The 24,202-nt window shown below is 36.1% G+C and overlaps 18 pseudogenes; all 18 read left to right on the top strand.

The window, feature by feature from the left end:
- Positions 1-100: 100 nt before the first annotated feature.
- LOC145648563 (5S ribosomal RNA) lies at positions 101-219 on the top strand (annotated as a pseudogene).
- A 1,543-nt stretch (positions 220-1,762) lies between these two features.
- On the top strand, positions 1,763-1,881 carry LOC145648565 (5S ribosomal RNA; annotated as a pseudogene).
- A 1,983-nt stretch (positions 1,882-3,864) lies between these two features.
- Positions 3,865-3,983, top strand: LOC145648566 (5S ribosomal RNA; annotated as a pseudogene).
- A 1,105-nt stretch (positions 3,984-5,088) lies between these two features.
- Positions 5,089-5,207, top strand: LOC145650114 (5S ribosomal RNA; annotated as a pseudogene).
- Positions 5,208-6,312: 1,105 nt separating this feature from the next.
- Positions 6,313-6,431, top strand: LOC145648331 (5S ribosomal RNA; annotated as a pseudogene).
- Positions 6,432-7,536: 1,105 nt separating this feature from the next.
- Positions 7,537-7,655, top strand: LOC145648567 (5S ribosomal RNA; annotated as a pseudogene).
- Positions 7,656-8,762: 1,107 nt separating this feature from the next.
- Positions 8,763-8,881, top strand: LOC145648569 (5S ribosomal RNA; annotated as a pseudogene).
- A 1,105-nt stretch (positions 8,882-9,986) lies between these two features.
- LOC145648332 (5S ribosomal RNA) lies at positions 9,987-10,105 on the top strand (annotated as a pseudogene).
- A 1,105-nt stretch (positions 10,106-11,210) lies between these two features.
- On the top strand, positions 11,211-11,329 carry LOC145648570 (5S ribosomal RNA; annotated as a pseudogene).
- Positions 11,330-12,436: 1,107 nt separating this feature from the next.
- LOC145648571 (5S ribosomal RNA) lies at positions 12,437-12,555 on the top strand (annotated as a pseudogene).
- A 1,107-nt stretch (positions 12,556-13,662) lies between these two features.
- Positions 13,663-13,781, top strand: LOC145648572 (5S ribosomal RNA; annotated as a pseudogene).
- A 1,105-nt stretch (positions 13,782-14,886) lies between these two features.
- LOC145644693 (5S ribosomal RNA) lies at positions 14,887-15,005 on the top strand (annotated as a pseudogene).
- A 1,544-nt stretch (positions 15,006-16,549) lies between these two features.
- LOC145648573 (5S ribosomal RNA) lies at positions 16,550-16,668 on the top strand (annotated as a pseudogene).
- Positions 16,669-17,775: 1,107 nt separating this feature from the next.
- LOC145648574 (5S ribosomal RNA) lies at positions 17,776-17,894 on the top strand (annotated as a pseudogene).
- A 1,107-nt stretch (positions 17,895-19,001) lies between these two features.
- LOC145648575 (5S ribosomal RNA) lies at positions 19,002-19,120 on the top strand (annotated as a pseudogene).
- A 1,105-nt stretch (positions 19,121-20,225) lies between these two features.
- Positions 20,226-20,344, top strand: LOC145649935 (5S ribosomal RNA; annotated as a pseudogene).
- Positions 20,345-21,449: 1,105 nt separating this feature from the next.
- Positions 21,450-21,568, top strand: LOC145644703 (5S ribosomal RNA; annotated as a pseudogene).
- A 2,421-nt stretch (positions 21,569-23,989) lies between these two features.
- LOC145644714 (5S ribosomal RNA) lies at positions 23,990-24,108 on the top strand (annotated as a pseudogene).
- Positions 24,109-24,202: the final 94 nt, after the last annotated feature.

The following is a 24,202-nucleotide window of genomic DNA, read 5'->3' on the forward strand; positions in this document are numbered from 1 at the left end:
AACATTCTAGAATGTCAAGTGCAGGGATTAATAAAAAAAATTGTCAGATTGGTCTTTGATCATATTTGCTATGATTAGGCAATTTGAGTAAGTGTTTAAGGCTTACGGCCACACCAGCTTGAGAACGCCCAATCTCCTCTGACCTTGGAAGCTAAGCAAGTTTGGGCCTGAATAGTACTGAGGTGGGACCCTACCTAGGAATACCAGGTGCTGTAAGCTTTTCTTGCATCACTTTAATTTACTTTCAAGCTGACATGCTCAAATGTGAAGTGCAGTGATTAATAAAAAAAACTATCTGTTAGCACCTGGGAATAGCAGATGCTGTAAGTTTTTTTTGCATCACTTTCATTTACTCTCCAACTCACATGCCTGAATGTGAAGTGCAGTGATTCCTCAAAAATCTATCTGTTAGCACCTTGGACTACGAGATGCTGTAAGCTTCTCTTGCATCACTTTAATTTACTTTCAAGATGACATGCTAGGATGTGAAGTGCAGTGATTAATTAAAAAAACTATCTGTTAGCACCTGGGAATAGCAAATGCTGTAAGTTTTTGTTGCATCACTTTACTTTAATCTGCAACTGACAAGCTTGTATGTGAAGTGTACAGATTAAATATAAATATTTTAGTACCAGGGAATAGCAGGTGCTGTAAGATTGTATTGCATCCCTTTAATTTATGTTCAAGCTATCATGTTCAAATTTGAAGTGCAGTGAATAATTAACTCAAACTATCTGTTAGCACCTGGGAATAGCAGATGCTGTAAGTTTTTTTTGCATCACTTTCATTTACTCTCCAACTCACATGCCTGAATGTGAAGTGCAGTGATTCATCAAAAAACTATATGTTAGCACCTTGGACTACGAGATGTTGTAAGCTTCTCTTGCATCACTTTAATTTACTGTCAAGATGACATGCTAGGATGTGAAATGCAGTGATTAATTAAAAAACTATCTGTTAGCACCTGGGAATAGCAGATGCTGTAAGTTTTTGTTGTATCACTTTACTTTAATCTGCAACTGACAAGCTTGTATGTGAAGTGTACAGATTAAATAGAAATATTTTAGTACCAGGGAATAGCAGGTGCTGTAAGATTGTATTGCATCCCTTTAATTTATGTTCAAGCTATCATGTTCAAATTTGAAGTGCAGTGAATAATTAACTCAAACTATCTGTTAGCACCTGGGAATAGCAGATGCTGTTAGTTTTTTTTGCATCACTTTCATTTACTCTCCAACTCACATGCCTGAATGTGAAGTGCAGTGATTCATCAAAAAACTATATGTTAGCACATTGGACTACGAGATGCTGTAAGCTTCTCTTGCATCACTTTAATTAACTGTCAAGATGACATGCTAGGATGTGAAATGCAGTGATTAATTAAAAAAACTATCTGTTAGCACCTGGGAATAGCAGATGCTGTAAGTTTTTGTTGCATCACTTTAGTTTAATCTGCAACTGACAAGCTTGTATGTGAAGTGTACAGATTAAATAGAAATATTTTAGTACCAGGGAATAGCAGGTGCTGTAAGATTGTTTGCATCCCTTTAATTTATGTTCAAGCTATCATGTTCAAATTTGAAGTACAGTGAATAATTAGTGCCTCCGTATACCAGCTCCGTATTGTAAGCTTTTATTGCATCATTTAATTACATTCAAGATAACATTCTAGAATGTCAAGTGCAGGGATTAATAAAAAAAATTGTCAGATTGGTCTTTGATCATATTTGCTATGATTAGGCAATTTGAGTAAGTGTTTAAGGCTTACGGCCACACCAGCTTGAGAACGCCCAATCTCCTCTGACCTTGGAAGCTAAGCAAGTTTGGGCCTGAATAGTACTGAGGTGGGACCCTACCTAGGAATACCAGGTGCTGTAAGCTTTTCTTGCATCACTTTAATTTACTTTCAAGCTGACATGCTCAAATGTGAAGTGCAGTGATTAATAAAAAAAACTATCTGTTAGCACCTGGGAATAGCAGATGCTGTAAGTTTTTTTTGCATCACTTTCATTTACTCTCCAACTCACATGCCTGAATGTGAAGTGCAGTGATTCCTCAAAAATCTATCTGTTAGCACCTTGGACTACGAGATGCTGTAAGCTTCTCTTGCATCACTTTAATTTACTTTCAAGATGACATGCTAGGATGTGAAGTGCAGTGATTAATTAAAAAAACTATCTGTTAGCACCTGGGAATAGCAAATGCTGTAAGTTTTTGTTGCATCACTTTACTTTAATCTGCAACTGACAAGCTTGTATGTGAAGTGTACAGATTAAATATAAATATTTTAGTACCAGGGAATAGCAGGTGCTGTAAGATTGTATTGCATCCCTTTAATTTATGTTCAAGCTATCATGTTCAAATTTGAAGTGCAGTGAATAATTAACTCAAACTATCTGTTAGCACCTGGGAATAGCAGATGCTGTAAGTTTTTTTTGCATCACTTTCATTTACTCTCCAACTCACATGCCTGAATGTGAAGTGCAGTGATTCATCAAAAAACTATATGTTAGCACCTTGGACTACGAGATGTTGTAAGCTTCTCTTGCATCACTTTAATTTACTGTCAAGATGACATGCTAGGATGTGAAATGCAGTGATTAATTAAAAAAACTATCTGTTAGCACCTGGGAATAGCAGATGCTGTAAGTTTTTGTTGTATCACTTTACTTTAATCTGCAACTGACAAGCTTGTATGTGAAGTGTACAGATTAAATAGAAATATTTTAGTACCAGGGAATAGCAGGTGCTGTAAGATTGTATTGCATCCCTTTAATTTATGTTCAAGCTATCATGTTCAAATTTGAAGTGCAGTGAATAATTAACTCAAACTATCTTTTAGCACCTGGGAATAGCAGATGCTGTAAGTTTTTTTTGCATCACTTTCATTTACTCTCCAACTCACATGCCTGAATGTGAAGTGCAGTGATTCATCAAAAAACTATATGTTAGCACCTTGGACTACGAGATGTTGTAAGCTTCTCTTGCATCACTTTAATTTACTGTCAAGATGACATGCTAGGATGTGAAATGCAGTGATTAATTAAAAAAACTATCTGTTAGCACCTGGGAATAGCAGATGCTGTAAGTTTTTGTTGTATCACTTTACTTTAATCTGCAACTGACAAGCTTGTATGTGAAGTGTACAGATTAAATAGAAATATTTTAGTACCAGGGAATAGCAGGTGCTGTAAGATTGTATTGCATCCCTTTAATTTATGTTCAAGCTATCATGTTCAAATTTGAAGTGCAGTGAATAATTAACTCAAACTATCTGTTAGCACCTGGGAATAGCAGATGCTGTAAGTTTTTTTTGCATCACTTTCATTTACTCTCCAACTCACATGCCTGAATGTGAAGTGCAGTGATTCATCAAAAAACTATATGTTAGCACATTGGACTACGAGATGCTGTAAGCTTCTCTTGCATCACTTTAATTAACTGTCAAGATGACATGCTAGGATGTGAAATGCAGTGATTAATTAAAAAAACTATCTGTTAGCACCTGGGAATAGCAGATGCTGTAAGTTTTTGTTGCATCACTTTACTTTAATCTGCAACTGACAAGCTTGTATGTGAAGTGTACAGATTAAATAGAAATATTTTAGTACCAGGGAATAGCAGGTGCTGTAAGATTGTTTGCATCCCTTTAATTTATGTTCAAGCTATCATGTTCAAATTTGAAGTACAGTGAATAATTAGTGCCTCCGTATACCAGCTCCGTATTGTAAGCTTTTATTGCATCATTTAATTACATTCAAGATAACATTCTAGAATGTCAAGTGCAGGGATTAATAAAAAAAATTGTCAGATTGGTCTTTGATCATATTTGCTATGATTAGGCAATTTGAGTAAGTGTTTAAGGCTTACGGCCACACCAGCTTGAGAACGCCCAATCTCCTCTGACCTTGGAAGCTAAGCAAGTTTGGGCCTGAATAGTACTGAGGTGGGACCCTACCTAGGAATACCAGGTGCTGTAAGCTTTTCTTGCATCACTTTAATTTACTTTCAAGCTGACATGCTCAAATGTGAAGTGCAGTGATTAATAAAAAAAACTATCTGTTAGCACCTGGGAATAGCAGATGCTGTAAGTTTTTTTTGCATCACTTTCATTTACTCTCCAACTCACATGCCTGAATGTGAAGTGCAGTGATTCATCAAAAAACTATATGTTAGCACCTTGGACTACGAGATGCTGTAAGCTTCTCTTGCATCACTTTAATTTACTGTCAAGATGACATGCTAGGATGTGAAATGCAGTGATTAATTAAAAAAACTATCTGTTAGCACCTGGGAATAGCAGATGCTGTAAGTTTTTGTTGCATCACTTTACTTTAATCTGCAACTGACAAGCTTGTATGTGAAGTGTACAGATTAAATAGAAATATTTTAGTACCAGGGAATAGCAGGTGCTGTAAGATTGTATTGCATCCCTTTAATTTATGTTCAAGCTATCATGTTCAAATTTGAAGTGCAGTGAATAATTAACTCAAACTATCTGTTAGCACCTGGGAATAGCAGATGCTGTAAGTTTTTTTTGCATCACTTTCATTTACTCTCCAACTCACATGCCTGAATGTGAAGTGCGGTGATTCATCAAAAAACTATATGTTAGCACATTGGACTACGAGATGCTGTAAGCTTCTCTTGCATCACTTTAATTAACTGTCAAGATGACATGCTAGGATGTGAAATGCAGTGATTAATTAAAAAAACTATCTGTTAGCACCTGGGAATAGCAGATGCTGTAAGTTTTTGTTGCATCACTTTACTTTAATCTGCAACTGACAAGCTTGTATGTGAAGTGTACAGATTAAATAGAAATATTTTAGTACCAGGGAATAGCAGGTGCTGTAAGATTGTTTGCATCCCTTTAATTTATGTTCAAGCTATCATGTTCAAATTTGAAGTACAGTGAATAATTAGTGCCTCCGTATACCAGCTCCGTATTGTAAGCTTTTATTGCATCATTTAATTACATTCAAGATAACATTCTAGAATGTCAAGTGCAGGGATTAATAAAAAAAATTGTCAGATTGGTCTTTGATCATATTTGCTATGATTAGGCAATTTGAGTAAGTGTTTAAGGCTTACGGCCACACCAGCTTGAGAACGCCCAATCTTCTCTGACCTTGGAAGCTAAGCAAGTTTGGGCCTGAATAGTACTGAGGTGGGACCCTACCTAGGAATACCAGGTGCTGTAAGCTTTTCTTGCATCACTTTAATTTACTTTCAAGCTGACATGCTCAAATGTGAAGTGCAGTGATTAATAAAAAAAACTATCTGTTAGCACGTGGGAATAGCAGATGCTGTAAGTTTTTTTTGCATCACTTTCATTTACTCTCCAACTCACATGCCTGAATGTGAAGTGCAGTGATTCATCAAAAAACTATATGTTAGCACCTTGGACTACGAGATGCTGTAAGCTTCTCTTGCATCACTTTAATTTACTGTCAAGATGACATGCTAGGATGTGAAATGCAGTGATTAATTAAAAAAACTATCTGTTAGCACCTGGGAATAGCAGATGCTGTAAGTTTTTGTTGCATCACTTTACTTTAATCTGCAACTGACAAGCTTGTATGTGAAGTGTACAGATTAAATAGAAATATTTTAGTACCAGGGAATAGCAGGTGCTGTAAGATTGTATTGCATCCCTTTAATTTATGTTCAAGCTATCATGTTCAAATTTGAAGTGCAGTGAATAATTAACTCAAACTATCTGTTAGCACCTGGGAATAGCAGATGCTGTAAGTTTTTTTTGCATCACTTTCATTTACTCTCCAACTCACATGCCTGAATGTGAAGTGCGGTGATTCATCAAAAAACTATATGTTAGCACATTGGACTACGAGATGCTGTAAGCTTCTCTTGCATCACTTTAATTAACTGTCAAGATGACATGCTAGGATGTGAAATGCAGTGATTAATTAAAAAAACTATCTGTTAGCACCTGGGAATAGCAGATGCTGTAAGTTTTTGTTGCATCACTTTACTTTAATCTGCAACTGACAAGCTTGTATGTGAAGTGTACAGATTAAATAGAAATATTTTAGTACCAGGGAATAGCAGGTGCTGTAAGATTGTTTGCATCCCTTTAATTTATGTTCAAGCTATCATGTTCAAATTTGAAGTACAGTGAATAATTAGTGCCTCCGTATACCAGCTCCGTATTGTAAGCTTTTATTGCATCATTTAATTACATTCAAGATAACATTCTAGAATGTCAAGTGCAGGGATTAATAAAAAAAATTGTCAGATTGGTCTTTGATCATATTTGCTATCATTAGGCAATTTGAGTAAGTGTTTAAGGCTTACGGCCACACCAGCTTGAGAACGCCCAATCTCATCTGACCTTGGAAGCTAAGCAAGTTTGGGCCTGAATAGTACTGAGGTGGGAACCTACCTAGGAATACCAGGTGCTGTAAGATTTTCTTGCATCACTTTAATTTACTTTCAAGCTGACATGCTCAAATGTGAAGTGCAGTGATTAATAAAAAAAACTATCTGTTAGCACCTGGGAATAGCAGATGCTGTAAGTTTTTTTTGCATCACTTTCATTTACTCTCCAACTCACATGCCTGAATGTGAAGTGCAGTGATTCCTCAAAAATCTATCTGTTAGCACCTTGGACTACGAGATGCTGTAAGCTTCTCTTGCATCACTTTAATTTACTTTCAAGATGACATGCTAGGATGTGAAGTGCAGTGATTAATTAAAAAAACTATCTGTTAGCATCTGGGAATAGCAGATGCTGTAAGTTTTTGTTGCATCACTTTACTTTAATCTGCAACTGACAAGCTTGTATGTGAAGTGTACAGATTAAATAGAAATATTTTAGTACCAGGGAATAGCAGGTGCTGTAAGATTGTATTGCATCCCTTTAATTTATGTTCAAGCTATCATGTTCAAATTTGAAGTGCAGTGAATAATTAACTCAAACTATCTGTTAGCACCTGGGAATAGCAGATGCTGTAAGTTTTTTTTGCATCACTTTCATTTACTCTCCAACTCACATGCCTGAATGTGAAGTGCAGTGATTCATCAAAAAACTATATGTTAGCACATTGGACTACGAGATGCTGTAAGCTTCTCTTGCATCAATTTAATTAATTGTCAAGATGACATGCTAGGATGTGAAATGCAGTGATTAATTAAAAAAACTATCTGTTAGCACCTGGTAATAGCAGATGCTGTAAGTTTTTGTTGCATCACTTTACTTTAATCTGCAACTGACAAGCTTGTATGTGAAGTGTACAGATTAAATAGAAATATTTTAGTACCAGGGAATAGCAGGTGCTGTAAGATTGTTTGCATCCCTTTAATTTATGTTCAAGCTATCATGTTCAAATTTGAAGTACAGTGAATAATTAGTGCCTCCGTATACCAGCTCCGTATTGTAAGCTTTTATTGCATCATTTAATTACATTCAAGATAACATTCTAGAATGTCAAGTGCAGGGATTAATAAAAAAAATTGTCAGATTGGTCTTTGATCATATTTGCTATGATTAGGCAATTTGAGTAAGTGTTTAAGGCTTACGGCCACACCAGCTTGAGAACGCCCAATCTCCTCTGACCTTGGAAGCTAAGCAAGTTTGGGCCTGAATAGTACTGAGGTGGGACCCTACCTAGGAATACCAGGTGCTGTAAGCTTTTCTTGCATCACTTTAATTTACTTTCAAGCTGACATGCTCAAATGTGAAGTGCAGTGATTAATAAAAAAAAACTATCTGTTAGCACCTGGGAATAGCAGATGCTGTAAGTTTTTTTTGCATCACTTTCATTTACTCTCCAACTCACATGCCTGAATGTGAAGTGCAGTGATTCCTCAAAAATCTATCTGGTAGCACCTTGGACTACGAGATGCTGTAAGCTTCTCTTGCATCACTTTAATTTACTTTCAAGATGACATGCTAGGATGTGAAGTGCAGTGATTAATTAAAAAAACTATCTGTTAGCACCTGGGAATAGCAAATGCTGTAAGTTTTTGTTGCATCACTTTACTTTAATCTGCAACTGACAAGCTTGTATGTGAAGAGTACAGATTAAATAGAAATATTTTAGTACCAGGGAATAGCAGGTGCTGTAAGATTGTATTGCATCCCTTTAATTTATGTTCAAGCTAACATGTTCAAATTTGAATTGCAGTGAATAATTAACTCAAACTATCTGTTAGCACCTGGGAATAGCAGATGCTGTAAGTTTTTTTTGCATCACTTTCATTTACTCTCCAACTCACATGCCTGAATGTGAAGTGCAGTGATTCATCAAAAAACTATATGTTAGCACCTTGGACTACGAGATGCTGTAAGCTTCTCTTGCATCACTTTAATTTACTGTCAAGATGACATGCTAGGATGTGAAATGCAGTGATTAATTAAAAAAACTATCTGTTAGCACCTGGGAATAGCAGATGCTGTAAGTTTTTGTTGCATCACTTTACTTTAATCTGCAACTGACAAGCTTGTATGTGAAGTGTACAGATTAAATAGAAATATTTTAGTACCAGGGAATAGCAGGTGCTGTAAGATTGTATTGCATCCCTTTAATTTATGTTCAAGCTATCATGTTCAAATTTGAAGTACAGTGAATAATTAGTGCCTCCGTATACCAGCTCCGTATTGTAAGCTTTTATTGCATCATTTAATTACATTCAAGATAACATTCTAGAATGTCAAGTGCAGGGATTAATAAAAAAAATTGTCAGATTGGTCTTTGATCATATTTGCTATGATTAGGCAATTTGAGTAAGTGTTTAAGGCTTACGGCCACACCAGCTTGAGAACGCCCAATCTCCTCTGACCTTGGAAGCTAAGCAAGTTTGGGCCTGAATAGTACTGAGGTGGGACCCTACCTAGGAATACCAGGTGCTGTAAGCTTTTCTTGCATCACTTTAATTTACTTTCAAGCTGACATGCTCAAATGTGAAGTGCAGTGATTAATAAAAAAAACTATCTGTTAGCACCTGGGAATAGCAGATGCTGTAAGTTTTTTTTGCATCACTTTCATTTACTCTCCAACTCACATGCCTGAATGTGAAGTGCAGTGATTCATCAAAAAACTATATGTTAGCACCTTGGACTACGAGATGCTGTAAGCTTCTCTTGCATCACTTTAATTTACTGTCAAGATGACATGCTAGGATGTGAAATGCAGTGATTAATTAAAAAAACTATTTGTTAGCACCTGGGAATAGCAGATGCTGTAAGTTTTTGTTGCATCACTTTACTTTAATCTGCAACTGACAAGCTTGTATGTGAAGTGTACAGATTAAATAGAAATATTTTAGTACCAGGGAATAGCAGGTGCTGTAAGATTGTATTGCATCCCTTTAATTTATGTTCAAGCTATCATGTTCAAATTTGAAGTGCAGTGAATAATTAACTCAAACTATCTGTTAGCACCTGGGAATAGCAGATGCTGTAAGTTTTTTTTGCATCACTTTCATTTACTCTCCAACTCACATGCCTGAATGTGAAGTGCGGTGATTCATCAAAAAACTATATGTTAGCACATTGGACTACGAGATGCTGTAAGCTTCTCTTGCATCACTTTAATTAACTGTCAAGATGACATGCTAGGATGTGAAATGCAGTGATTAATTAAAAAAACTATCTGTTAGCACCTGGGAATAGCAGATGCTGTAAGTTTTTGTTGCATCACTTTACTTTAATCTGCAACTGACAAGCTTGTATGTGAAGTGTACAGATTAAATAGAAATATTTTAGTACCAGGGAATAGCAGGTGCTGTAAGATTGTTTGCATCCCTTTAATTTATGTTCAAGCTATCATGTTCAAATTTGAAGTACAGTGAATAATTAGTGCCTCCGTATACCAGCTCCGTATTGTAAGCTTTTATTGCATCATTTAATTACATTCAAGATAACATTCTAGAATGTCAAGTGCAGGGATTAATAAAAAAAATTGTCAGATTGGTCTTTGATCATATTTGCTATGATTAGGCAATTTGAGTAAGTGTTTAAGGCTTACGGCCACACCAGCTTGAGAACGCCCAATCTCATCTGACCTTGGAAGCTAAGCAAGTTTGGGCCTGAATAGTACTGAGGTGGGAACCTACCTAGGAATACCAGGTGCTGTAAGATTTTCTTGCATCACTTTAATTTACTTTCAAGCTGACATGCTCAAATGTGAAGTGCAGTGATTAATAAAAAAAACTATCTGTTAGCACCTGGGAATAGCAGATGCTGTAAGTTTTTTTTGCATCACTTTCATTTACTCTCCAACTCACATGCCTGAATGTGAAGTGCAGTGATTCCTCAAAAATCTATCTGTTAGCACCTTGGACTACGAGATGCTGTAAGCTTCTCTTGCATCACTTTAATTTACTTTCAAGATGACATGCTAGGATGTGAAGTGCAGTGATTAATTAAAAAAACTATCTGTTAGCATCTGGGAATAGCAGATGCTGTAAGTTTTTGTTGCATCACTTTACTTTAATCTGCAACTGACAAGCTTGTATGTGAAGTGTACAGATTAAATAGAAATATTTTAGTACCAGGGAATAGCAGGTGCTGTAAGATTGTATTGCATCCCTTTAATTTATGTTCAAGCTATCATGTTCAAATTTGAAGTGCAGTGAATAATTAACTCAAACTATCTGTTAGCACCTGGGAATAGCAGATGCTGTAAGTTTTTTTTGCATCACTTTCATTTACTCTCCAACTCACATGCCTGAATGTGAAGTGCAGTGATTCATCAAAAAACTATATGTTAGCACATTGGACTACGAGATGCTGTAAGCTTCTCTTGCATCAATTTAATTAATTGTCAAGATGACATGCTAGGATGTGAAATGCAGTGATTAATTAAAAAAACTATCTGTTAGCACCTGGTAATAGCAGATGCTGTAAGTTTTTGTTGCATCACTTTACTTTAATCTGCAACTGACAAGCTTGTATGTGAAGTGTACAGATTAAATAGAAATATTTTAGTACCAGGGAATAGCAGGTGCTGTAAGATTGTTTGCATCCCTTTAATTTATGTTCAAGCTATCATGTTCAAATTTGAAGTACAGTGAATAATTAGTGCCTCCGTATACCAGCTCCGTATTGTAAGCTTTTATTGCATCATTTAATTACATTCAAGATAACATTCTAGAATGTCAAGTGCAGGGATTAATAAAAAAAATTGTCAGATTGGTCTTTGATCATATTTGCTATGATTAGGCAATTTGAGTAAGTGTTTAAGGCTTACGGCCACACCAGCTTGAGAACGCCCAATCTCCTCTGACCTTGGAAGCTAAGCAAGTTTGGGCCTGAATAGTACTGAGGTGGGACCCTACCTAGGAATACCAGGTGCTGTAAGCTTTTCTTGCATCACTTTAATTTACTTTCAAGCTGACATGCTCAAATGTGAAGTGCAGTGATTAATAAAAAAAAACTATCTGTTAGCACCTGGGAATAGCAGATGCTGTAAGTTTTTTTTGCATCACTTTCATTTACTCTCCAACTCACATGCCTGAATGTGAAGTGCAGTGATTCCTCAAAAATCTATCTGGTAGCACCTTGGACTACGAGATGCTGTAAGCTTCTCTTGCATCACTTTAATTTACTTTCAAGATGACATGCTAGGATGTGAAGTGCAGTGATTAATTAAAAAAACTATCTGTTAGCACCTGGGAATAGCAAATGCTGTAAGTTTTTGTTGCATCACTTTACTTTAATCTGCAACTGACAAGCTTGTATGTGAAGAGTACAGATTAAATAGAAATATTTTAGTACCAGGGAATAGCAGGTGCTGTAAGATTGTATTGCATCCCTTTAATTTATGTTCAAGCTAACATGTTCAAATTTGAAGTGCAGTGAATAATTAACTCAAACTATCTGTTAGCACCTGGGAATAGCAGATGCTGTAAGTTTTTTTTGCATCACTTTCATTTACTCTCCAACTCACATGCCTGAATGTGAAGTGCAGTGATTCATCAAAAAACTATATGTTAGCACCTTGGACTACGAGATGCTGTAAGCTTCTCTTGCATCACTTTAATTTACTGTCAAGATGACATGCTAGGATGTGAAATGCAGTGATTAATTAAAAAAACTATCTGTTAGCACCTGGGAATAGCAGATGCTGTAAGTTTTTGTTGCATCACTTTACTTTAATCTGCAACTGACAAGCTTGTATGTGAAGTGTACAGATTAAATAGAAATATTTTAGTACCAGGGAATAGCAGGTGCTGTAAGATTGTATTGCATCCCTTTAATTTATGTTCAAGCTATCATGTTCAAATTTGAAGTACAGTGAATAATTAGTGCCTCCGTATACCAGCTCCGTATTGTAAGCTTTTATTGCATCATTTAATTACATTCAAGATAACATTCTAGAATGTCAAGTGCAGGGATTAATAAAAAAAATTGTCAGATTGGTCTTTGATCATATTTGCTATGATTAGGCAATTTGAGTAAGTGTTTAAGGCTTACGGCCACACCAGCTTGAGAACGCCCAATCTCCTCTGACCTTGGAAGCTAAGCAAGTTTGGGCCTGAATAGTACTGAGGTGGGACCCTACCTAGGAATACCAGGTGCTGTAAGCTTTTCTTGCATCACTTTAATTTACTTTCAAGCTGACATGCTCAAATGTGAAGTGCAGTGATTAATAAAAAAAAACTATCTGTTAGCACCTGGGAATAGCAGATGCTGTAAGTTTTTTTTGCATCACTTTCATTTACTCTCCAACTCACATGCCTGAATGTGAAGTGCAGTGATTCCTCAAAAATCTATCTGGTAGCACCTTGGACTACGAGATGCTGTAAGCTTCTCTTGCATCACTTTAATTTACTTTCAAGATGACATGCTAGGATGTGAAGTGCAGTGATTAATTAATAAAACTATCTGTTAGCACCTGGGAATAGCAAATGCTGTAAGTTTTTGTTGCATCACTTTACTTTAATCTGCAACTGACAAGCTTGTATGTGAAGAGTACAGATTAAATAGAAATATTTTAGTACCAGGGAATAGCAGGTGCTGTAAGATTGTATTGCATCCCTTTAATTTATGTTCAAGCTAACATGTTCAAATTTGAAGTGCAGTGAATAATTAACTCAAACTATCTGTTAGCACCTGGGAATAGCAGATGCTGTAAGTTTTTTTTGCATCACTTTCATTTACTCTCCAACTCACATGCCTGAATGTGAAGTGCAGTGATTCATCAAAAAACTATATGTTAGCACCTTGGACTACGAGATGCTGTAAGCTTCTCTTGCATCACTTTAATTTACTGTCAAGATGACATGCTAGGATGTGAAATGCAGTGATTAATTAAAAAAACTATCTGTTAGCACCTGGGAATAGCAGATGCTGTAAGTTTTTGTTGCATCACTTTACTTTAATCTGCAACTGACAAGCTTGTATGTGAAGTGTACAGATTAAATAGAAATATTTTAGTACCAGGGAATAGCAGGTGCTGTAAGATTGTATTGCATCCCTTTAATTTATGTTCAAGCTATCATGTTCAAATTTGAAGTACAGTGAATAATTAGTGCCTCCGTATACCAGCTCCGTATTGTAAGCTTTTATTGCATCATTTAATTACATTCAAGATAACATTCTAGAATGTCAAGTGCAGGGATTAATAAAAAAAATTGTCAGATTGGTCTTTGATCATATTTGCTATGATTAGGCAATTTGAGTAAGTGTTTAAGGCTTACGGCCACACCAGCTTGAGAACGCCCAATCTCCTCTGACCTTGGAAGCTAAGCAAGTTTGGGCCTGAATAGTACTGAGGTGGGACCCTACCTAGGAATACCAGGTGCTGTAAGCTTTTCTTGCATCACTTTAATTTACTTTCAAGCTGACATGCTCAAATGTGAAGTGCAGTGATTAATAAAAAAAACTATCTGTTAGCACCTGGGAATAGCAGATGCTGTAAGTTTTTTTTGCATCACTTTCATTTACTCTCCAACTCACATGCCTGAATGTGAAGTGCAGTGATTCCTCAAAAATCTATCTGTTAGCACCTTGGACTACGAGATGCTGTAAGCTTCTCTTGCATCACTTTAATTTACTTTCAAGATGACATGCTAGGATGTGAAGTGCAGTGATTAATTAAAAAAACTATCTGTTAGCACCTGGGAATAGCAGATGCTGTAAGTTTTTGTTGCATCACTTTACTTTAATCTGCAACTGACAAGCTTGTATGTGAAGTGTACAGATTAAATAGAAATATTTTAGTACCAGGGAATAGCAGGTGCTGTAAGATTGTATTGCATCCCTTTAATTTATGTTCAAGCTATCATGTTCAAATTTGAAGTGCAGTGAATAATTAACTCAAACTATCTGTTAGCACCTGGGAATAGCAGATGCTGTAAGTTTTTTTTGCATCACTTTCATTTACTCTCCAACTCACATGCCTGAATGTGAAGTGCAGTGATTCCTCAAAAATCTATCTGTTAGCACCTTGGACTACGAGATGCTGTAAGCTTCTCTTGCATCAATTTAATTTACTTTCAAGATGACATGCTAGGATGTGAAGTGCAGTGATTAATTAAAAAAACTATCTGTTAGCACCTGGGAATAGCAGATGCTGTAAGTTTTTGTTGCATCACTTTACTTTAATCTGCAACTGACAAGCTTGTATGTGAAGTGTACAGATTAAATAGAAATATTTTAGTACCAGGGAATAGCAGGTGCTGTAAGATTGTTTGCATACCTTTAATTTATGTTCAAGCTATCATGTTCAAATTTGAAGTACAGTGAATAATTAGTGCCTCCGTATACCAGCTCCGTATTGTAAGCTTTTATTGCATCATTTAATTACATTCAAGATAACATTCTAGAATGTCAAGTGCAGGGATTAATAAAAAAAATTGTCAGATTGGTCTTTGATCATATTTGCTATGATTAGGCAATTTGAGTAAGTGTTTAAGGCTTACGGCCACACCAGCTTGAGAACGCCCAATCTCATCTGACCTTGGAAGCTAAGCAAGTTTGGGCCTGAATAGTACTGAGGTGGGACCCTACCTAGGAATACCAGGTGCTGTAAGCTTTTCTTGCATCACTTTAATTTACTTTCAAGCTGACATGCTCAAATGTGAAGTGCAGTGATTAATAAAAAAAACTATCTGTTAGCACCTGGGAATAGCAGATGCTGTAAGTTTTTTTTGCATCACTTTCATTTATTCTCCAACTCACATGCCTGAATGTGAAGTGCAGTGATTCCTCAAAAATCTATCTGTTAGCACCTTGGACTACGAGATGCTGTAAGCTTCTCTTGCATCACTTTAATTTACTTTCAAGATGACATGCTAGGATGTGAAGTGCAGTGATTAATTAAAAAAACTATCTGTTAGCACCTGGGAATAGCAAATGCTGTAAGTTTTTGTTGCATCACTTTACTTTAATCTGCAACTGACAAGCTTGTATGTGAAGTGTACAGATTAAATAGAAATATTTTAGAACCAGGGAATAGCAGGTGCTGTAAGATTGTATTGCATCCCTTTAATTTATGTTCAAGCTATCATGTTCTAATTTGAAGTGCAGTGAATAATTAACTCAAACTATCTGTTAGCACCTGGGAATAGCAGATGCTGTAAGTTTTTTTTGCATCACTTTCATTTACTCTCCAACTCACATGCCTGAATGTGAAGTGCAGTGATTCATCAAAAAACTATATGTTAGCACCTTGGACTACGAGATGCTGTAAGCTTCTCTTGCATCACTTTAATTTACTGTCAAGATGACATGCTAGGATGTGAAATGCAGTGATTAATTAAAAAAACTATCTGTTAGCACCTGGGAATAGCAGATGCTGTAAGTTTTTGTTGCATCACTTTACTTTAATCTGCAACTGACAAGCTTGTATGTGAAGTGTACAGATTAAAAATAAATATTTTAGTACCAGGGAATAGCAGGTGCTGTAAGATTGTATTGCATCCCTTTAATTTATGTTCAAGCTATCATGTTCAAATTTGAAGTGCAGTGAATAATTAACTCAAATTATCTGTTAGCACCTGGGAATAGCAGATGCTGTAAGTTTTTTTTGCATCACTTTCATTTACTCTCCAACTCACATGCCTGAATGTGAAGTGCAGTGATTCATCAAAAACCTATATGTTAGCACCTTGGACTACGAGATGCTGTAAGCTTCTCTTGCATCACTTTAATTTACTGTCAAGATGACATGCTAGGATGTGAAATGCAGTGATTAATTAAAAAAACTATCTGTTAGCACCTGGGAATAGCAGATGCTGTAAATTTTTGTTGCATCACTTTACTTTAATCTGCAACTGACAAGCTTGTATGTGAAGTGTACAGATTAAATAGAAATATTTTAGTACCAGGGAATAGCAGGTGCTGTAAGATTGTTTGCATCCCTTTAATTTATGTTCAAGCTATCATGTTCAAATTTGAAGTACAGTGAATAATTAGTGCCTCCGTATACCAGCTCCGTATTGTAAGCTTTTATTGCATCATTTAATTACATTCAAGATAACATTCTAGAATGTCAAGTGCAGGGATTAATAAAAAAAATTGTCAGATTGGTCTTTGATCATATTTGCTATGATTAGGCAATTTGAGTAAGTGTTTAAGGCTTACGGCCACACCAGCTTGAGAACGCCCAATCTCCTCTGACCTTGGAAGCTAAGCAAGTTTGGGCCTGAATAGTACTGAGGTGGGACCCTACCTAGGAATACCAGGTGCTGTAAGCTTTTCTTGCATCACTTTAATTTACTTTCAAGCTGACATGCTCAAATGTGAAGTGCAGTGATTAATAAAAAAAAACTATCTGTTAGCACCTGGGAATAGCAGATGCTGTAAGTTTTTTTTGCATCACTTTCATTTACTCTCCAACTCACATGCCTGAATGTGAAGTGCAGTGATTCCTCAAAAATCTATCTGGTAGCACCTTGGACTACGAGATGCTGTAAGCTTCTCTTGCATCACTTTAATTTACTTTCAAGATGACATGCTAGGATGTGAAGTGCAGTGATTAATTAAAAAAACTATCTGTTAGCACCTGGGAATAGCAAATGCTGTAAGTTTTTGTTGCATCACTTTACTTTAATCTGCAACTGACAAGCTTGTATGTGAAGAGTACAGATTAAATAGAAATATTTTAGTACCAGGGAATAGCAGGTGCTGTAAGATTGTATTGCATCCCTTTAATTTATGTTCAAGCTAACATGTTCAAATTTAAAGTGCAGTGAATAATTAACTCAAACTATCTGTTAGCACCTGGGAATAGCAGATGCTGTAAGTTTTTTTTGCATCACTTTCATTTACTCTCCAACTCACATGCCTGAATGTGAAGTGCAGTGATTCATCAAAAAACTATATGTTAGCACCTTGGACTACGAGATGCTGTAAGCTTCTCTTGCATCACTTTAATTTACTGTCAAGATGACATGCTAGGATGTGAAATGCAGTGATTAATTAAAAAAACTATCTGTTAGCACCTGGGAATAGCAGATGCTGTAAGTTTTTGTTGCATCACTTTACTTTAATCTGCAACTGACAAGCTTGTATGTGAAGTGTACAGATTAAATAGAAATATTTTAGTACCAGGGAATAGCAGGTGCTGTAAGATTGTATTGCATCCCTTTAATTTATGTTCAAGCTATCATGTTCAAATTTGAAGTACAGTGAATAATTAGTGCCTCCGTATACCAGCTCCGTATTGTAAGCTTTTATTGCATCATTTAATTACATTCAAGATAACATTCTAGAATGTCAAGTGCAGGGATTAATAAAAAAAATTGTCAGATTGGTCTTTGATCATATTTGCTATGATTAGGCAATTTGAGTAAGTGTTTAAGGCTTACGGCCACACCAGCTTGAGAACGCCCAATCTCCTCTGACCTTGGAAGCTAAGCAAGTTTGGGCCTGAATAGTACTGAGGTGGGACCCTACCTAGGAATACCAGGTGCTGTAAGCTTTTCTTGCATCACTTTAATTTACTTTCAAGCTGACATGCTCAAATGTGAAGTGCAGTGATTAATAAAAAAAAACTATCTGTTAGCACCTGGGAATAGCAGATGCTGTAAGTTTTTTTTGCATCACTTTCATTTACTCTCCAACTCACATGCCTGAATGTGAAGTGCAGTGATTCCTCAAAAATCTATCTGGTAGCACCTTGGACTACGAGATGCTGTAAGCTTCTCTTGCATCACTTTAATTTACTTTCAAGATGACATGCTAGGATGTGAAGTGCAGTGATTAATTAAAAAAACTATCTGTTAGCACCTGGGAATAGCAAATGCTGTAAGTTTTTGTTGCATCACTTTACTTTAATCTGCAACTGACAAGCTTGTATGTGAAGAGTACAGATTAAATAGAAATATTTTAGTACCAGGGAATAGCAGGTGCTGTAAGATTGTATTGCATCCCTTTAATTTATGTTCAAGCTAACATGTTCAAATTTGAAGTGCAGTGAATAATTAACTCAAACTATCTGTTAGCACCTGGGAATAGCAGATGCTGTAAGTTTTTTTTGCATCACTTTCATTTACTCTCCAACTCACATGCCTGAATGTGAAGTGCAGTGATTCATCAAAAAACTATATGTTAGCACCTTGGACTACGAGATGCTGTAAGCTTCTCTTGCATCACTTTAATTTACTGTCAAGATGACATGCTAGGATGTGAAATGCAGTGATTAATTAAAAAAACTATCTGTTAGCACCTGGGAATAGCAGATGCTGTAAGTTTTTGTTGCATCACTTTACTTTAATCTGCAACTGACAAGCTTGTATGTGAAGTGTACAGATTAAATAGAAATATTTTAGTACCAGGGAATAGCAGGTGCTGTAAGATTGTATTGCATCCCTTTAATTTATGTTCAAGCTATCATGTTCAAATTTGAAGTACAGTGAATAATTAGTGCCTCCGTATACCAGCTCCGTATTGTAAGCTTTTATTGCATCATTTAATTACATTCAAGATAACATTCTAGAATGTCAAGTGCAGGGATTAATAAAAAAAATTGTCAGATTGGTCTTTGATCATATTTGCTATGATTAGGCAATTTGAGTAAGTGTTTAAGGCTTACGGCCACACCAGCTTGAGAACGCCCAATCTCCTCTGACCTTGGAAGCTAAGCAAGTTTGGGCCTGAATAGTACTGAGGTGGGACCCTACCTAGGAATACCAGGTGCTGTAAGCTTTTCTTGCATCACTTTAATTTACTTTCAAGCTGACATGCTCAAATGTGAAGTGCAGTGATTAATAAAAAAAACTATCTGTTAGCACCTGGGAATAGCAGATGCTGTAAGTTTTTTTTGCATCACTTTCATTTACTCTCCAACTCACATGCCTGAATGTGAAGTGCAGTGATTCCTCAAAAATCTATCTGTTAGCACCTTGGACTACGAGATGCTGTAAGCTTCTCTTGCATCACTTTAATTTACTTTCAAGATGACATGCTAGGATGTGAAGTGCAGTGATTAATTAAAAAAACTATCTGTTAGCACCTGGGAATAGCAGATGCTGTAAGTTTTTGTTGCATCACTTTACTTTAATCTGCAACTGACAAGCTTGTATGTGAAGTGTACAGATTAAATATAAATATTTTAGTACCAGGGAATAGCAGGTGCTGTAAGATTGTATTGCATCCCTTTAATTTATGTTCAAGCTATCATGTTCAAATTTGAAGTGCAGTGAATAATTAACTCAAACTATCTGTTAGCACCTGGGAATAGCAGATGCTGTAAGTTTTTTTTGCATCACTTTCATTTACTCTCCAACTCACATGCCTGAATGTGAAGTGCAGTGATTCATCAAAAAACTATATGTTAGCACATTGGACTACGAGATGCTGTAAGCTTCTCTTGCATCAATTTAATTAATTGTCAAGATGACATGCTAGGATGTGAAATGCAGTGATTAATTAAAAAAACTATCTGTTAGCACCTGGTAATAGCAGATGCTGTAAGTTTTTGTTGCATCACTTTACTTTAATCTGCAACTGACAAGCTTGTATGTGAAGTGTACAGATTAAATAGAAATATTTTAGTACCAGGGAATAGCAGGTGCTGTAAGATTGTTTGCATCCCTTTAATTTATGTTCAAGCTATCATGTTCAAATTTGAAGTACAGTGAATAATTAGTGCCTCCGTATACCAGCTCCGTATTGTAAGCTTTTATTGCATCATTTAATTACATTCAAGATAACATTCTAGAATGTCAAGTGCAGGGATTAATAAAAAAAATTGTCAGATTGGTCTTTGATCATATTTGCTATGATTAGGCAATTTGAGTAAGTGTTTAAGGCTTACGGCCACACCAGCTTGAGAACGCCCAATCTCCTCTGACCTTGGAAGCTAAGCAAGTTTGGGTCTGAATAGTACTGAGGTGGGACCCTACCTAGGAATACCAGGTGCTGTAAGCTTTTCTTGCATCACTTTAATTTACTTTCAAGCTGACATGCTCAAATGTGAAGTGCAGTGATTAATAAAAAAAACTATCTGTTAGCACCTGGGAATAGCAGATGCTGTAAGTTTTTTTTGCATCACTTTCATTTACTCTCCAACTCACATGCCTGAATGTGAAGTGCAGTGATTCCTCAAAAATCTATCTGTTAGCACCTTGGACTACGAGATGCTGTAAGCTTCTCTTGCATCACTTTAATTTACTTTCAAGATGACATGCTAGGATGTGAAGTGCAGTGATTAATTAAAAAAACTATCTGTTAGCACCTGGGAATAGCAGATGCTGTAAGTTTTTGTTGCATCACTTTACTTTAATCTGCAACTGACAAGCTTGTATGTGAAGTGTACAGATTAAATAGAAATATTTTAGTACCAGGGAATAGCAGGTGCTGTAAGATTGTATTGCATCCCTTTAATTTATGTTCAAGCTATCATGTTCAAATTTGAAGTGCAGTGAATAATTAACTCAAACTATCTGTTAGCACCTGGGAATAGCAGATGCTGTAAGTTTTTTTTGCATCACTTTCATTTACTCTCCAACTCACATGCCTGAATGTGAAGTGCAGTGATTCCTCAAAAATCTATCTGTTAGCACCTTGGACTACGAGATGCTGTAAGCTTCTCTTGCATCACTTTAATTTACTTTCAAGATGACATGCTAGGATGTGAAGTGCAGTGATTAATTAAAAAAACTATCTGTTAGCACCTGGGAATAGCAGATGCTGTAAGTTTTTGTTGCATCACTTTACTTTAATCTGCAACTGACAAGCTTGTATGTGAAGTGTACAGATTAAATAGAAATATTTTAGTACCAGGGAATAGCAGGTGCTGTAAGATTGTTTGCATACCTTTAATTTATGTTCAAGCTATCATGTTCAAATTTGAAGTACAGTGAATAATTAGTGCCTCCGTATACCAGCTCCGTATTGTAAGCTTTTATTGCATCATTTAATTACATTCAAGATAACATTCTAGAATGTCAAGTGCAGGGATTAATAAAAAAAATTGTCAGATTGGTCTTTGATCATATTTGCTATGATTAGGCAATTTGAGTAAGTGTTTAAGGCTTACGGCCACACCAGCTTGAGAACGCCCAATCTCATCTGACCTTGGAAGCTAAGCAAGTTTGGGCCTGAATAGTACTGAGGTGGGACCCTACCTAGGAATACCAGGTGCTGTAAGCTTTTCTTGCATCACTTTAATTTACTTTCAAGCTGACATGCTCAAATGTGAAGTGCAGTGATTAATAAAAAAAACTATCTGTTAGCACCTGGGAATAGCAGATGCTGTAAGTTTTTTTTGCATCACTTTCATTTATTCTCCAACTCACATGCCTGAATGTGAAGTGCAGTGATTCCTCAAAAATCTATCTGTTAGCACCTTGGACTACGAGATGCTGTAAGCTTCTCTTGCATCACTTTAATTTACTTTCAAGATGACATGCTAGGATGTGAAGTGCAGTGATTAATTAAAAAAACTATCTGTTAGCACCTGGGAATAGCAAATGCTGTAAGTTTTTGTTGCATCACTTTACTTTAATCTGCAACTGACAAGCTTGTATGTGAAGTGTACAGATTAAATAGAAATATTTTAGAACCAGGGAATAGCAGGTGCTGTAAGATTGTATTGCATCCCTTTAATTTATGTTCAAGCTATCATGTTCAAATTTGAAGTGCAGTGAATAATTAACTCAAACTATCTGTTAGCACCTGGGAATAGCAGATGCTGTAAGTTTTTTTTGCATCACTTTCATTTACTCTCCAACTCACATGCCTGAATGTGAAGTGCAGTGATTCATCAAAAAACTATATGTTAGCACCTTGGACTACGAGATGCTGTAAGCTTCTCTTGCATCACTTTAATTTACTGTCAAGATGACATGCTAGGATGTGAAATGCAGTGATTAATTAAAAAAACTATCTGTTAGCACCTGGGAATAGCAGATGCTGTAAGTTTTTGTTGCATCACTTTACTTTAATCTGCAACTGACAAGCTTGTATGTGAAGTGTACAGATTAAATAGAAATATTTTAGTACCAGGGAATAGCAGGTGCTGTAAGATTGTATTGCATCCCTTTAATTTATGTTCAAGCTATCATGTTCAAATTTGAAGTGCAGTGAATAATTAACTCAAACTATCTGTTAGCACCTGGGAATAGCAGATGCTGTAAGTTTTTTTTGCATCACTTTCATTTACTCTCCAACTCACATGCCTGAATGTGAAGTGCAGTGATTCATCAAAAAACTGTCTGTTAGTGCCTCCGTATACCAGATGTTGTAAGCTTTTATTGCATCATTTAATTTACATTCAAGATAACATGCTAGAATGTCAATTGCAGGGATTAATAAAAAAAACTATCTGTTAGCACCTGGGAATAGCAGATGCTGTAAGTTTTTGTTGCATCACTTTACTTTAATCTGCAACTGACAAGCTTGTATGTGAAGTGTACAGATTAAAAATAAATATTTTAGTACCAGGGAATAGCAGGTGCTGTAAGATTGTATTGCATCCCTTTAATTTATGTTCAAGCTATCATGTTCAAATTTGAAGTGCAGTGAATAATTAACTCAAACTATCTGTTAGCACCTGGGAATAGCAGATGCTGTAAGTTTTTTTTGCATCACTTTCATTTACTCTCCAACTCACATGCCTGAATGTGAAGTGCAGTGATTCATCAAAAAACTATATGTTAGCACCTTGGACTACGAGATGCTGTAAGCTTCTCTTGCATCACTTTAATTTACTGTCAAGATGACATGCTAGGATGTGAAATGCAGTGATTAATTAAAAAAACTATCTGTTAGCACCTGGGAATAGCAGATGCTGTAAGTTTTTGTTGCATCACTTTACTTTAATCTGCAACTGACAAGCTTGTATGTGAAGTGTACAGATTAAATAGAAATATTTTAGTACCAGGGAATAGCAGGTGCTGTAAGATTGTATTGCATCCCTTTAATTTATGTTCAAGCTATCATGTTCAAATTTGAAGTGCAGTGAATAATTAACTCAAACTATCTGTTAGCACCTGGGAATAGCAGATGCTGTAAGTTTTTTTTGCATCACTTTCATTTACTCTCCAACTCACATGCCTGAATGTGAAGTGCAGTGATTCCTCAAAAATCTATCTGTTAGCACCTTGGACTACGAGATGCTGTAAGCTTCTCTTGCATCACTTTAATTTACTTTCAAGATGACATGCTAGGATGTGAAGTGCAGTGATTAATTAAAAAAACTATCTGTTAGCACCTGGGAATAGCAGATGCTGTAAGTTTTTGTTGCATCACTTTACTTTAATCTGCAACTGACAAGCTTGTATGTGAAGTGTACAGATTAAATAGAAATATTTTAGTACCAGGGAATAGCAGGTGCTGTAAGATTGTTTGCATACCTTTAATTTATGTTCAAGCTATCATGTTCAAATTTGAAGTACAGTGAATAATTAGTGCCTCCGTATACCAGCTCCGTATTGTAAGCTTTTATTGCATCATTTAATTACATTCAAGATAACATTCTAGAATGTCAAGTGCAGGGATTAATAAAAAAAATTGTCAGATTGGTCTTTGATCATATTTGCTATGATTAGGCAATTTGAGTAAGTGTTTAAGGCTTACGGCCACACCAGCTTGAGAACGCCCAATCTCATCTGACCTTGGAAGCTAAGCAAGTTTGGGCCTGAATAGTACTGAGGTGGGACCCTACCTAGGAATACCAGGTGCTGTAAGCTTTTCTTGCATCACTTTAATTTACTTTCAAGCTGACATGCTCAAATGTGAAGTGCAGTGATTAATAAAAAAAACTATCTGTTAGCACCTGGGAAT

Source organism: Electrophorus electricus, chromosome 13 (genome assembly GCF_041902795.1).
Source record: "Electrophorus electricus isolate QZ-2024a chromosome 13, ASM4190279v1, whole genome shotgun sequence".
NCBI lineage: Eukaryota > Metazoa > Chordata > Actinopteri > Gymnotiformes > Gymnotidae > Electrophorus > Electrophorus electricus.